The 15,000-nt window shown below is 46.3% G+C and overlaps 1 protein-coding gene across 11 annotated transcripts in view; it reads left to right on the forward strand.

Moving 5' to 3' along the window:
* Positions 1-15,000, forward strand: part of LOC123514385 (CLIP-associating protein 1-like) — a 317,191-nt gene that overhangs the window by 253,916 nt on the left and 48,275 nt on the right. The window lies entirely within an intron of this gene.

The following is a 15,000-nucleotide window of genomic DNA, read 5'->3' on the forward strand; positions in this document are numbered from 1 at the left end:
CTTTAATCGCATAGTCAATATATGGAATGGTCTGCCATCAAATGTTGTCAACTCAGGTACTATCGAAACGTTCAAAGTTCGCCTCGATAAATACTTTGAATGTAATCCCCGGTTGTCGCTATTCATTTCCGAATAATTTGCGCTTTTTCTTTTATCTCCCGGGCCTCTGATCGTGAATTAAATTGCCCGTTAGTTTAAATTACTTCCTCCTCCTCCTCCTCCCAGGTTAGTGTGATCGGCAGTGAGTCACCATGTGGAAGGCGGTGTCAGGTGTGAGTATAGGTGGTGTCGCTGCGATCTTGATGGTGTGCTGGGTAGGTCAGTGTGTTGTGGGGTGGGTGGGGGTACAGGACTGAAGAGGGGACGTTCACTTCAGTAGACGTTAAGGGTGAAGGTGAAGCTTTGATAGTATTTTGAATCTCTCTCTCTCTCTCTCTCTCTCTCTCTCTCTCTCTCTCTCTCTCTCTCTCTCTCTCTCTCTCTCTCTCTCTCTCTCTCTCTCTCTCTCTCTCTCTGTCCTCCTCCTCCTCCTTATTCTCAGTTTTCTTGTTGTTGTTATTTAGTCTTGGCATTTTGTTTTGATTTAGTTTTCCCTTTTTTGTTTTTCTTTTTTTCTTTTTCGTTTTTTTTGTCATTATGTTGTTGTTGTTGTTGTTGTTGTTGTTGTTGTTGTTGTTGTTGTTGTTGTTGTTGTTATCCTCTTTTCTCCTTCCCTTTGCTAAGTTCTGCTTTTTTTTCCTTCTTTGCTTCTTACCTTTCTTTTTTTCCCCTACATTGTTGAAACACACACACACACACACACACACACACACACACACACACACACACACACACACACACACACACACACACACACACACACACACACACACACACGTATGAACTCTCACTTCACTTTCCGTACTTCAACCTTTCCTGGCCTTTCTTTCTTCATATATTCTTCTCGCACCTTGCCGCCCACCCACGCCTCTAGAAGACAAGGAACCAATGAGATAAACACACAACAGAGTTTTTGTTTAACCGGGGAAAGGCAACAGCAGGAAGGGCAATTTTTTTTTTTTTTATTTATTTATTTTTATTTATTTATTTATTTATTTTTTTTTTTTTTTTGGGGTGTGTGAGAAAAATAGGAGGAGAAGGAGGAAGAGAGGTAGGTAGGGGTTGACGTAAGACAAGGAGTGTATCAAGTGTCAACAGGATCGCTACTGCTACTGCCACCCTCATTTCTGATAGTGTTGGTGTCAGGTCCTGAGTCGCCCCCCGCACCTTTGTCACCACCTGCTTCACCGCGCTGCCCGCCGTGCCCGATATCCGGATATCCGCCACTCTTGCCTCTTGCCTCTTGGTCTCACTTCTCAGAGTTATGTCAAACACTTAGTTTTAAACAGAGACAAATAGGTAAATATATATATATATATATATATATATATATATATATATATATATATATATATATATATATATATATATATATATATATATATATATATATATATATATATATATATATATATATATATATATATATATATATATATATATATATATATTTAGAAATTGAAAGATTGAGAGATAGATTGAGATAAATAGATAGATTGAGAGAGATAAGAGATAGATAAAAAGATCGATAGATAGATAGAGATATGGAGAGAGAGAGAGAGAGAGAGAGAGAGAGAGAGAGAGAGAGAGAGAGAGAGAGAGAGAGAGAAAGTGGGTATGTCAGTTTAAGATTAACACCCTAAGACTAAATAGGCAGCAAAAATACCTGTGGCGGACCTTGGAAGTGTTGGCTCTACTGTAGGTGACACTGGGTATACTATGCTGTGGGGCGGCGTGTCTGCTATCTTTGCTTCTGTGGTGAACTTACGCCCTAACACCCCACCAGAGGCTTGGCAAGGAGAGAGGGGAGGGAGGGAGGGAATATCATGTATGGAGTGAGTGTACTTTGTGGCGAGCCGAATGCTGATTAACGAGTCGCCCATACACTCCTCCTTGCTGTGTTCCACCTCTTCGAGGTGCTTAGGTCAACACCAGGTTACTCTCTTACATAGCTTTCTTCCTGCTTCCTTTCTTCATTTCATTTTTTTTTTTTTATCTGCCATTGGGAGTATCTCTGTGCACATTACTTCTTACAACTGTATCTTTCATTCGTTTCCCTCTTGTGGACGTTTCCTCAGTGTTTTTTTTTTTTTTTCCTCCCGATTCCTCTCCTCAATATCTGACCGTTTCCCTGCTCTTTCTTTCCTTTGTTTCTTACTTACATCTGTGCCATCATGCCATCCCCTTGAGATTTTCCTTCCCTTGTCAACCATACTACCCTTCCTCACTTGTCTCTTTTAGGTTTCTCTCCTCCACCCTTTCCATGTGGCCATCAATCCCTTCCCCCTACTATGCCCACAGTTCTAGTCCCCGTCTGATGGTTCTGATGCATATGTTACCGTCCCCCCCGCTCATTCCTCACCCAATTAGTCTGACCCGAAGCTGGGGAGTGAGCAGCCGAGTAACGCGTTTATGGTCTAGTGAAAATCGCGAGGTTGTGGGGACGGCGTGTCAGGTGTGTGGCTTTTTGCGTAAAGTTGGGGAAGCGTCACCCTGAGGCCACCTCCTTCTTGTCTCCGGTGTGTGTGTGTGTGTGTGTGTGTGTGTGTGTGTGTGTGTGTGAGAGAGAGAGAGAGAGAGAGAGAGAGAGAGAGAGAGAGAGAGAGAGAGAGAGAGAGAGAGTGTAGCAATCTATAGAATCAAAGAAAAATTGAAAATTTGTCAGCATTTCTGTAATGTTAGCCCAGCATACCGACAGAGCCACCTGGTGGTGACCTGCTCACCGCAGGTTCCTATGCGGGCTGGAACACAAACACGGGGAGACAGGTAAAGTGAAGGAGTGAATCACTCTCGTATGATATCCTGTCAGGGTCTTCAGCTTATTCATCTTGTATGGGTGTTGGGTAAAAAAAAGTGGTTAACTAAACTGCATCTACCTGGAAGAGGTGAGTTGTCTGCGGGACGTGGAGCAAGAGTGTCTTTTCCTGGGGGCGGTGCAGGAGTAGCGAGTGATGATGTGAGGAGGGGTAGGGTCAAGGGCCGGCCAAGACCGGTTCAAGCCTGCAGGATAAGATTGACACGCCACGACGACGGCCAGGTGGCGGAGACGGCTTAGTGAAGGGCGTGACCAGCCTGCTGTGCCCTCTATACTGTGTACCTAACATACTTACTCACACTCACTTTCAGAGAGAGAGAGAGAGAGAGAGAGAGAGAGAGAGAGAGAGAGAGAGAGAGAGAGAGAGAGGGAGAGAGAGTGAAAAGAGAGTGGTGAATGGGAATGGGAGAGAGAGAGTGAGTGAGTGAGTGAGTGAGTGAGTGAGTGAGTGAGTGAGTGAGTGAGTGAGTGAGTGAGTGAGTGAGTGAGTGAGTGAGTGAGTGAGTGAGTGAGTGAGTGAGTGAGTGAGTGTGTGTGTGTGTGTGTGTGTGTGTGTGTGTGTGTGTGTGTGTGTGTGTGTGTGTGTGTGTGTGTGTGTGTGTGTGTGTGTGTGTAATTCACCTCGGTCGCCTGCTGGTCACCCAGCCAGTCTTCCCCATTGCGGAGCGAGATCAGAGCTCATAGACCGATCTTCGGGTAGGACTGAGATCACATCAACACACAACACACACCGGGAAAGCGAGGCTACAACCGCTCGAGTTACATCCCGTACCTATTTACTGCTAGGTGAACAGGGGCCACACATTAAGAGGCTTGTCCATTTGCCTCGCCTCTTCCCGGGACTCGAACCCGGCCCTCTCGATTGTGAGTCGAGCGTGCTAACCACTACACTACGCGGTGTGCGTGCGTGCGTGCGTGTGTGTGTGTGTGCACACACACACACACACACACACACACACACACACACACACACACACACACACACACACACACACACACACACACACACACACACACACACACACACGAACATTTAATGACTCATGCATGTTTGATAGAAAAGTGGAAAAGAAAAAAGATAATTGTATACACGATAGAGGATATTGTTCCCTTGTGACAGGTGCATCGTGGCAGGGTTATGGCTACTCTGAGCAGGACACGCTAGCCCAGGGGCAGGTACGTACGTACAGTGGCACGAGGCGCCTCCCATACAGGGGATGGAAAAGGACTGGCACTACTTGTCAGATCACCTCGGGCCAGCATACCTAAAGAGAAACGACATCTTGGGAGTGTATCTCTGCGACAAAAGAGAGAAAAAAAAAGTTGAACTGTGCAATTGATAGTACACATTTTTTTTTTTTTCCATTTACCAACGCCACTAATTATTCCGTTGATCCCAATTGGGTTTGCGTGATGCAAGAGCTGGCGGTGCGTGTAGCCGCCGGCGAAGTGGCCAGAACGAACTAATTCTATATCGAAGGGATTTGAACGTTTTTGTTCCATTGTGCAGGTGATCACGAGCGTGACACTTCCTGTGATGCTGTCTTGAGTCCGCTCCCACACCTCACACACGCCCGCACTTTGTATGCCTGTGGTGGATGTGGACCAGCTTTTTTTTTTTACGCTGGTGCAATCCGACCTTGGACCGATTCCTATGGGTTTTAAAGAGACAGGAGGAGATGGATGCAGTGGTTGGCATGTGCGTCCAAGAAGCGAAGTGTTGGGCCTCACTTTTTTCTGTAAATAAAGGCGAACCTGGCTTTGAAGGCGGTGGTGGCCTTGCCTGGGAAGTGACGAAACCCGCTGTTCTACTAATGGGGAAGATAACAGTTACGTAACTTGACCGATAGTGTTTTGTTTATGTGTGCGTGTGTGTAGGTGGGTGGGAGGTTAGATGGTTGTGTAAGTTGATGGGTGTGTTTGTGTTTGTTTGAACACAGTTTCAAAATGGACACGAACAGTCTTAGTAATGGTGTAACTGTCTTTGTTCTGGTTGGTAGTTTTCTTTCTCTGAATGTTTTTCCTGTTTCTTTTTAAAGCTGTGAACGATGAAAGGCCGCCTTACAACACTACTTCCCCTTTGGGCGGCTGCTGAGGCATCGCTCTTGTAACATAATTATAAAGTCTTATAAAAACTGTTCCAGCTTCACATTCAGATCCCTAACGGTCAAGTGTCAACAGGAGCATGTGTGGGGAGGCGGAGATAAGGGAGGTGAGGGAGGCTAAGGTGCCGCTAGTTGTTGGTGGGGGTGAAGAAGTTTGCGTGTGGTGAGTCACTGGGTAGCTGGTGGCGGGCAAGATCAGGTTGTGGGTAGTGTTGCGCAGGGCGGCCAGCAGCGCAACGCTGCCACGGTGGCCGACCCCCGACCCCCTTGGTTCCCGGGCCTAGACCACACATCACACAAGGGCGGGATCCTAGGGACGCTGATAGGCTATCGGTCTGAACACAGCACCCTGCCTTAATTATTGCCTCACTTATCGATAAGACTGTTTCGGTAGCTCCTCCGCACGCGGGTCAGGCGTGTATGTGTATGTGGATGGGGAGGGACAAGGAAGCCGTGTGTTGCCCCTCACTCACACAGAAGAGAGGTACGCGGCTAACCCTGTCATCCGCTCAACTTCGACATTAGAGATCGGTGTGGTATCACTGTGATACCCTGTAGGCATCCAAACAACTCTCAGTGAAACACCGGGCTGAGAACAGGAGGCAGTTAGCTCTGTTGCAACCTGTACAGCGCTTGTGCGGCCCCTTTACCTTTGCTGCTACACCTTGACGCCCGCCACACCTGCTGGGGCACACCTGTTACAGGCAACAAATTCCTCGCGGGAATGCTGATAGTACTTTATTATTCATCCCTTCTGTAACATCCTAAGACATCTCACTAATCTATCGTAAAGAACCATCCTTAATCCTTATGTGTTTACCATGAGTCATACAAAGGAGAGTGAGGGTTGGCGTATGAATGGAGGAAGAGGAGGAGGAGTGTATCAGAGAGCGCGAGGTAGTGAGGTGGGCACTGTGGTGAAACATAACCTCCTTAAGTTGCCTACTCCTAGACCTGTCTCATGAGAATGAACACGTGTACTGATATCAAGTTGTTTCTGACCTTGACCGCGGGACGTTTCACGACACACACACACACACACACACACACACACACACACACACACACACACACACACACACACACACACACACACACACACACACACACACACACACACCCCTCTCTCTCTCTCTCTCTCTCTCTCTCTCTCTCTCTCTCTCTCTCTCTCTCTCTCTCTCTCTCTCTCTCTCTCTCTCTCTCTCTCTCTCTCTCTCTCTCTCTCTCTCTCTCTCTCTCTCTCTCTCTCTCTCTCTCTCTACCCACTCCCGGAGCATAGTGTTCACTGGCAGGCCCTTCACCGAGGCGTGCCACTCACCTACTCTCAAGGCTGACGGCGTGAATGGTTGAGACACGTGAGGGAGGAAGGCGGGTCAAAGTGAGGAATGGGCCACCTCTGACCTGCTACAGGGGAGCCGGATTGGCGCACCACCACCACCACCACCACCACCACTACTACTACTACTACTACTACTACTACTACTACTACTACTACTACTACTACTACTACTACTACTACTACTACTACTTGCTATGACCTTACGTCGCTAGATTCTCAGGATGCCTTTCACGTTCCTTTTTGTGCGTCCCTCGATCGTATTGGAGGGACCATTAACGTGACTAATAGTCGGCACAGAGAGAGAGAGAGAGAGAGAGAGAGAGAGAGAGAGAGAGAGAGAGAGAGAGAGAGAGAGAGAGAGCGGATTTTTTTTCTCTCTCTCTCTCTCTCTCTCCCTTTGTGGACAGTGAGACAGAGAGAGAGAGAGAGAGAGAGAGAGAGAGAGAGAGAGAGAGAGAGAGAGAGAGAGAGAGAGAGAGAGAGAGAGAGAGAGAGAGAGAGAGCGCATTTTTCTCTCTCTCTCTCTCTCTCTCTCTCTCTCTCTCTCTCTCTCTCTCTCTCTCTCTCTCTCTCTCTCTCTCTCTCTCTCTTTGTGGACATGTTGGGAGAGCCGGGAGGAGCTAGTCATGTGGGGAGCAAACGGACTGTCTTCTCCTGGGTGACATTTCTGTCCCGAGTAAGTCTGCAGTTAAGGTGCGGTAATGGTGTGGTGGCGGGGGTGGGGCGAGTGGCTAGGGCGCTGGGCTCTTGCAGGACCGTCAGGGGAGAAGTGGGATGAACGAGGGACGGCAGCTGTGTGGAGAGGTCCTCATAGTGTGGCGGTGGAGCAGGGTTAGGTGGTGGTGGTGGTGATGGTTGTGGTGGCTGCGGCAGAAGAGAAGGGAATAGGTGAAGGAGATGATAAAGGCGGAGACGATGGTGAAGAAGGGTAATATTGTACAGGGCAGACAAGTGTGTGTGTGTGTGTGTGTGTGTGTGTGTGTGTGTGTGTGTGTGTGTGTGTGTGTGTGTTCTACCATACACCCACGGTGTCAGGGTATTCAGAAAGACTCAAGCAGAGGTAGCTGTAGCTGGAGGAGGAGTAAGAATGGTACTGTGCAGCCTTTGGGGGACTGGAGGCAGTCTGTACTCGAGGCTTCCACCTTTGAGTAGAGGCAACCCAACCCTATTAAAGGTGGTAATTATTCTAAGTTATGTCTAACAATATCCTCCTCCTCCTCCTCCTCCTCCTTCACAGATAGAGACATTTAACCTTGCGTGTTAGCCGCTTACTGCTGCCGGTCTGGGAGGGCGGAGGTGGTGGAGGCGATGGAGTGCTGCCTCGCCGCGCTGCCATTCATTAGTATACTGTTTTTAGTGACGTTGCAAAAGTGACTAAAATAACACACACACACACACACACACACACACACACACACACACACACACACACACACACACACACACACACACACACACACACACACACACACACACACACACACACACACACACTGTACGCGCTCGTCGTCATCTACGCACACACCACGTGACAGTTATCCGTAGGCAGCATGATTGATACAGAAATATTGGTGACGCGGAAAACATTCCTTTAGGACTAAATATATATATATGTATATATATATATATATATATATATATATATATATATATATATATATATATATATATATATATATATAGAGAGAGAGAGAGAGAGAGAGAGAGAGAGAGAGAGAGAGAGAGTTTTAATTTGCTCTTTCAATAATGTCTGAATCAAAATGTAACTAATTAATGCAATACAAGAATCACGTCCTGATGCTGTTTTTTTCTTTGTCGTGATGTATTTGGTGATGACAGTGACAGCGGCAGTGGTATCGGTAGTTGTGGCAATACTGGTGGTGGTGGTGGTGGTGATGGCGGCAACAGTAGCTTAGGACACGTGCACTACGGTGAAGACTAGTAATTGCGGTTGATTTTGAAATGGGCAGGTGTGGTGGAAGTCTGTATGTGTGGACGACTTGTGGCTTTAAGAGAGGACAGGTGTGCTGGAGACCTGGTTAGGAAAGGCAGGTGTGGTTGATCAATATGGGCCGTCGTGGAGGTTTTATTACAATTAGTGGTGGCTGTGGGGATGGCTTTAGTGTATGTGTAGTGACGTGATAAGGAAACAAGACCACGTATGTAAACAGATGGTGGTTATGGTTGGATGGATGGATGGAGATAGATTGACTGATTGGCGCTGCATCAGAATCATATGGCACAAAGAGGCAGGTGTAGGTTGTGTGTGTGTGTATGTGTACATGATATTAGGTGGCAATTGATAGGATACGATTACTTGAGATGTGTGGTTTAGGCTGAGGTGCGTCTGTGGTGGTGAGGAGGAGTTAGTAGTAAGTAGTATTAATGAGCAGTGCCGAGTGTCCTGTGTCCGTGGCGGTGCTGACGTGGGTGGGAAGGGTCATGGCAGGGTGTGTAGTTAACGGGTTGGTACATAATAGTGTGTGTGTGTGTGTGTGTGTGTGTGTGTGTGTGTGTGTGTGTGTGTGTGTGTGTGTGTGTGTGTGTGTGTGTGTGTGATGGTTATGTACTCGTACGCGTATATTTCAATCAGCTGAGGTCATTGGTGGATTGTGTCTGTCGCCCTGCTGGCTTGGAGTGGTACGGATGGCAAGACTGGTACAACCGCCACCCCAAAATGAATAGATAAGATGAAGTAGATAGATAAATAAATAAAGAAAAGTAATAATATGATAAAGCGTCTTAACTTGTTCAATAAAATATGAATGACTGAGAAGAAAACAACAACAAAAAAGAGTGATTCCTTTCTAGAATATGTTAATGCTTACGAGTACTACGAAGTACATGAAGGCACAGATCGGAAAGGATAAGCACAGAAAGAATTGTGTATGTAGTGTCTTGCCGGAGAAGTGGAAGTAGGCGTCGTTGCGTTCACAGAATTGGACATTATGTGGTGGACAGTGGAAGGAATCGTCCCCATCAGGTATAATGGCGGTGAGTGTCCCTGTGTCCAGCCCACCGACCGCCGACACTTTAAGGCCGACCATCATTGTACTTGCGACCGCTCCAATTTTTACAGTTGCTCGCTTTTGTGTAGTAAGAGAACGGGGCCAGCTAACAGTGTGTTGCGAGGTTACGTTATGGACAGCATTACTGTTAGGTTACCGATATACACTGCTTAAATCTCGCCATCACTATTGGAAACATTAAGAGAGATTGAAAAGTCGCTGTATCAACCTGGATAGCAGTGCATGGTGAACGAAAGATGACAAAACACAAGTTCATACACATAATTAGCGTATTCTTGATTGTAGTGTCGCCTAACTCTATTATTTACGGGCTGTCATGGAGGTTATTGGAATTTTCAGGAGCGGTTTTGCATCATCAGTAGAAAACACACACACACACACACACACACACACACACACACACACACACACACACACACACACACACACACACACACACACACACACACACACACACACACACACACACAAGGATCTGTGTTATCATGTGTCGCCTTTTCTGTATAGTTCTGAAGAGAATTTAAAGCGATTCAAGACACAAGGCTGAGGACTGAATGGGATTAGAACTCTTGCTCCTGTGATTATCAAGGATTTCACCACTGAGACACGTGTTGAAATAGTGAGTGGCGTGACTGTCCTCCTCCTCCTCCTCCTCCTCCTCCTCCTCCTCCTCCTCCTCCTCCTCCTCCTCCTCCTCCTCCTCCTCCTCCTCCTCCTCCTCCTCCTCCTCCTCCTCCTCCTCCTCCTCCTCCTCCTCCTCCTCCTCCTCCTCCTCCTCCTCCTCCTCCTCCTCCTCCTCCTCCTCCTCCTCCTCCTCCTCCTCCTCCTCCTCCTCCTCCTCCTCCTCCTCCTCCTCCTCCTCCTCCTCCTCCTCCTCCTCCTCCTCCTCCTCCTCCTCCTCCTCCTCCTCCTCCTCCTCCTCCTCCTCCTCCTCCTCCTCCTCCTCCTCCTCCTCCTCCTCCTCCTCCTCCTCCTCCTCCTCCTCCTCCTCCTCCTCCTCCTCCTCCTCCTCCTCCTCCTCCTCCTCCTCCTCCTCCTCCTCCTCCTCCTCCTCCTCCTCCTCCTCCTCCTCCTCCTCCTCCTCCTCCTCCTCCTCCTCCTCCTCCTCCTCCTCCTCCTCCTCCTCCTCCTCCTCCTCCTCCTCCTCCTCCTCCTCCTCCTCCTCCTCCTCCTCCTCCTCCTCCTCCTCCTCCTCCTCCTCCTCCTCCTCCTCCTCCTCCTCCTCCTCCTCCTCCTCCTCCTCCTCCTCCTCCTCCTCCTCCTCCTCCTCCTCCTCCTCCTCCTCCTCCTCCTCCTCCTCCTCCTCCTCCTCCTCCTCCTCCTCCTCCTCCTCCTCCTCCTCCTCCTCCTCCTCCTCCTCCTCCTCCTCCTCCTCCTCCTCCTCCTCCTCCTCCTCCTCCTCCTCCTCCTCCTCCTCCTCCTCCTCCTCCTCCTCCTCCTCCTCCTCCTCCTCCTCCTCCTCCTCGTGCCTTCATACCAGTCAGAAATGGAGCGAGGCGAGACACGCGACGCACTCACCTCCCCCTAACGACTTACAATCGCTTCTCTATTCTCAGTGAACAGGTGGAAGAAACACAGGAGACCAGACTTGTGGGGGATTCCATCATCCGAGGCCAACTAGAAGAATTCTGTGGACGTGTGCCATCTCGTAGACGACGCTACTGCCTTCCAGGAGCCACACTCCGTGACATCACGGACTGTGTTGAGGACGTGACTAAGGACGCCACTAATGATACACTTTATGTCATCCACGCAGGTACAAATGACTGCAGTGGGAGCAGCCAGGATGGGAGATTAATTCATGATAAAGTTTGTCTCCACAGATCAAAAACGTGCAGGTGGCAGAAGGAACTTCAGCGTCGTAAGTTCATCTTCAGATTCAGGCAAGATCAGAGCTTGCTATTTCAATGCCCGTAGTTTACGAAATAAATTTAATGAGCTCCAAGCTCTTATACATCAAGAAAACTATGACATCATCGGCATCACAGAAACTTGGATTAATACAACACACAGAGATTACCTCGCAGAATACTCACTTGATGGCTATAACATTTTTAGTAGCGAAAGATCTCACCGTACAGGGGGCGGTGTAATGTTTTACGTTAAAAGTAATCTTCGTGCTCGTGTGATGCCAACTTCAACCATTGCAAACATAGATGTCAATTTCATTCATATAGAAAATAAATCCCGAAGAATATCATTAGGTCTCGTCTATCGTCCTCCAGCCCAGTCACCCGCCACAGACGAACAATTGTATGAACAAATCGCGGACATTTGCTGCGTAAACAATTGCATAATTATGGGAGATTTTAACCTTCCAGTCACAAGGTGGGGCGAACCACTGACAGCTCACGCTGGCCAGCAGCTGTATAATAGCATGCTTGAAAGCTCCCTCCACCAACACATCAAGCATCCGACAAGAGGAAACAATATCCTTGATATCGTTCTAACAAATGATGAGAATACTATTGAAAATGTGGAAATTGGACCAGAATTCAGTTCCAGCGATCATCGCACCTTAAAATTCACCATAAATTTTGACAAAGGAAAAGTGAATGAAAGTAAAGAAAAAGTGCCAGACTATCGGCGTGCAAACTACACAAGACTCCGTATGCAGCTTGCATCCATTGACTGGAATATACTGCTGGAAACACCAGATGTAGATAAGACATGGGAGGTGTTTGCTGAAAAGATAAATGATACAGCTAAGATGTGTATACCACTAAGAAACAGAAGGAAAATACTAAACACCAAACCGAAATGGTGGAATAATGAAATTAAAAGCTGTCTTCTAGCAAAGAAAGAAGCATACAACAAATACAAATTAACACAGCATAATAATGATAAATTAGAGCATGACAGATTGCGTAGAAAAGCAAAAAAGTTGATAAAAAGCAGCAAAAAATCTGTAGAAGCTCAGATCGCAAACTCCTGTAAAACCAACCCAAAGGAATTTCACAGTTATGTAAAATCCAAAAGAGTCTTAGCCTCAACAATTGGTCCACTCATAACAGAAAACGGAAACCAAATAGATAACGAAGTTGAAATGGCAAACGTCCTAAATAGATTCTTCTCAACAGTCTTCACGACTGAAGATGTCCAAAATAGTCTGCCCATGCCAGAGCCTCAGGCACAAGGCAAAACACTGCCTGACTTCATAGTTACAGAAAATGAAATCCTCACAGTCATGAACAGCATGAACGTAAACAAAACGCCTGGACCAGACAAGATATCACCCAGGCTTCTCAAAGAAGCGAAAAATGAGCTCGTGAAACCACTCACGATTATATTCAATAAAACTTTACAAGCAGGAAAGTCCCCAGGAGTGGAAGCTAGCAAATGTCACGCCCATTTTCAAGAAAGGAAATAAATCACTCCCAGCTAATTACAGACCAATCAGCCTTACTTCAGTAGTGTGCAAGCTGATGGAAACGATAATCAGAGATAAGATTGTCAAATTTTTAGAAGAAAATAAGATCATGAAGGATTCACAACATGGTTTCAGAAACAAGAGATCCTGCTTAACAAACCTACTAGACTTCTTTTATGAAGTTTTTAACTCGTATGACGAGACAAAAGCAGTGGATGTTATTTATCTTGATTTCCAGAAAGCTTTCGACACTGTCCCTCACAAGAGGCTAATCAGCAAAGTAAAAGCTCACGGCATAGCTGGAAATACCCTGAAATGGCTGGAAGACTGGCTCTCTGACAGAAAGCAACGAGTTGTTATAAATGGAAAAGAATCAGAGTGGCACAATGTGAAAAGTGGTGTTCCTCAAGGCTCTGTATTAGGACCAGTTCTTTTCATTGTTTATATTAATGATATTGATGAAGGAATCACTTGTAAAATAAGCAAATTCGCGGACGACACCAAAATAATGAGCAAAGTTACATCAACGTCACAATGGCAAGAACTACAGTGTGACTTAAATAAACTGACACGCTGGGCAGAAAAATGGCAAATGAAATTCAATATAGAAAAGTGTAAAGTCTTACACATTGGAAGTAACAATGTACAAGCAAAATACGTAATGAGTAATGTACCTCTGGAAAGTGCTGAGAATGAAAAAGATCTTGGTGTTGTGGTGTCTAAAGATCTCAAGCCGAGCAAACACTGCACAGAAGCAGTAAAGAATGCAAATAAATTAGTTGGGTTCATTGGAAGAACCTTTGAATTTAAATCAGAAAAAGTTATCCTTACTTTATATAACTCATTGGTGCGTCCTCAGCTTGAATACTGTGTGCAGTTCTGGTCACCATATTACAGAAAAGACATTGAAAAACTGGAAAGGATCCAGCGTAGAGTGACCAAGATGATTCCGAGATTGAGAAACAAGCCGTATGAGGAACGACTGGAAGCATTAAATTTATTCAGCTTAACAAAGCGCAGGATAAGAGGAGACCTAATCGAAGTTTTCAAAATTTTTCAGGGATACAACAACCTTGATGTCAATAAATATTTTACTATTGATCATTCCACCATAACAAGGAATAATGGATTTAAAATTACACCAAAACGCTTTAAAACCCACGAGGCAAAGCACTTTTTCTTTAATAGAATAGTTAACATTTGGAATAAGCTTCCTTCTGAAATAGTAAACAGTACTTCCATTGCATCATTCAAAAACAAAATTGATAAATATTTAAAGAATAACCCCAACAAGCTCTCTTCTTGTCTGAATAATTAAACATGATACTATATTAACTTTCTTATAGATAGATATGTAGAGTTCACCGTAGGGTGAATAATAGAATCTCCTTTCATCCTTTCCTGTGAAAATTCCATGTCAGTTTTTCCATACTGCATGGTACTTTTCCAAGCTATTTTCCATGCCAGCGAAAGCTGGAGGGAGTGGTGGGTGGGGAGGAGCCTTCTCCTGTACTGTCCTGTCTCTCTTATCTGTAGCCAGTTAGAAGTAGTTACCAAACAGCCTCGAAAGGACCAACAGGTCTGTTGCTGTTTGGCTATTCCTATGTTTACCTACCGACTATGTATCTTGCTTGCTTGCTTTATTCCTTTGTATTCCTCCTCTACTCCTAGCAATCTCATTCTCACTCTCTCTCTCTCTCTCTCTCTCTCTCTCTCTCTCTCTCTCTCTCTCTCTCTCTCTCTCTCTCTCTCTCTCTCTCTCTCTCTCTCTCAAAACCGTGATTCTGAAATAAGTTCGTGGATTCTGATGTGTAAAGAAACATTAACCACTGTACTTGTACACCATGTCCATTCAGTCCCCACGTGCCTAAAATTCAATCACGTGCCTAATATTCAATCACGCGCCTGCCTCCTTCCCTAACCAATCCAACCTGCCAATGTATCAATCCCATAAGGTGTGTCCATGGCGAGCGTTACCACCTACCTAATAGTACTGTACACGGTTGTTGTTCAATTGTCGGTTTGTTGACCACTTTACACACTTCCGGACTGGAGGTTCTTGTTTCCCGCGGCGAGAAGAACGTTATGTTCTCCGCCTCCTCCTCCTCCTCCTCCTCCTCAAGGCCTCAGTCATCCGCTGGTGTTTTCGTTCCCAGGTGGTGGTTCAGTGGTGCGTTCCCGTTATAAACTGGCACGCAATTCGGAGGCTACCTGGTTGTGAGTGACCGTGTGTGTATGTTGTG

This window comes from Portunus trituberculatus, chromosome 37, assembly GCF_017591435.1.
Source record: "Portunus trituberculatus isolate SZX2019 chromosome 37, ASM1759143v1, whole genome shotgun sequence".
NCBI lineage: Eukaryota > Metazoa > Arthropoda > Malacostraca > Decapoda > Portunidae > Portunus > Portunus trituberculatus.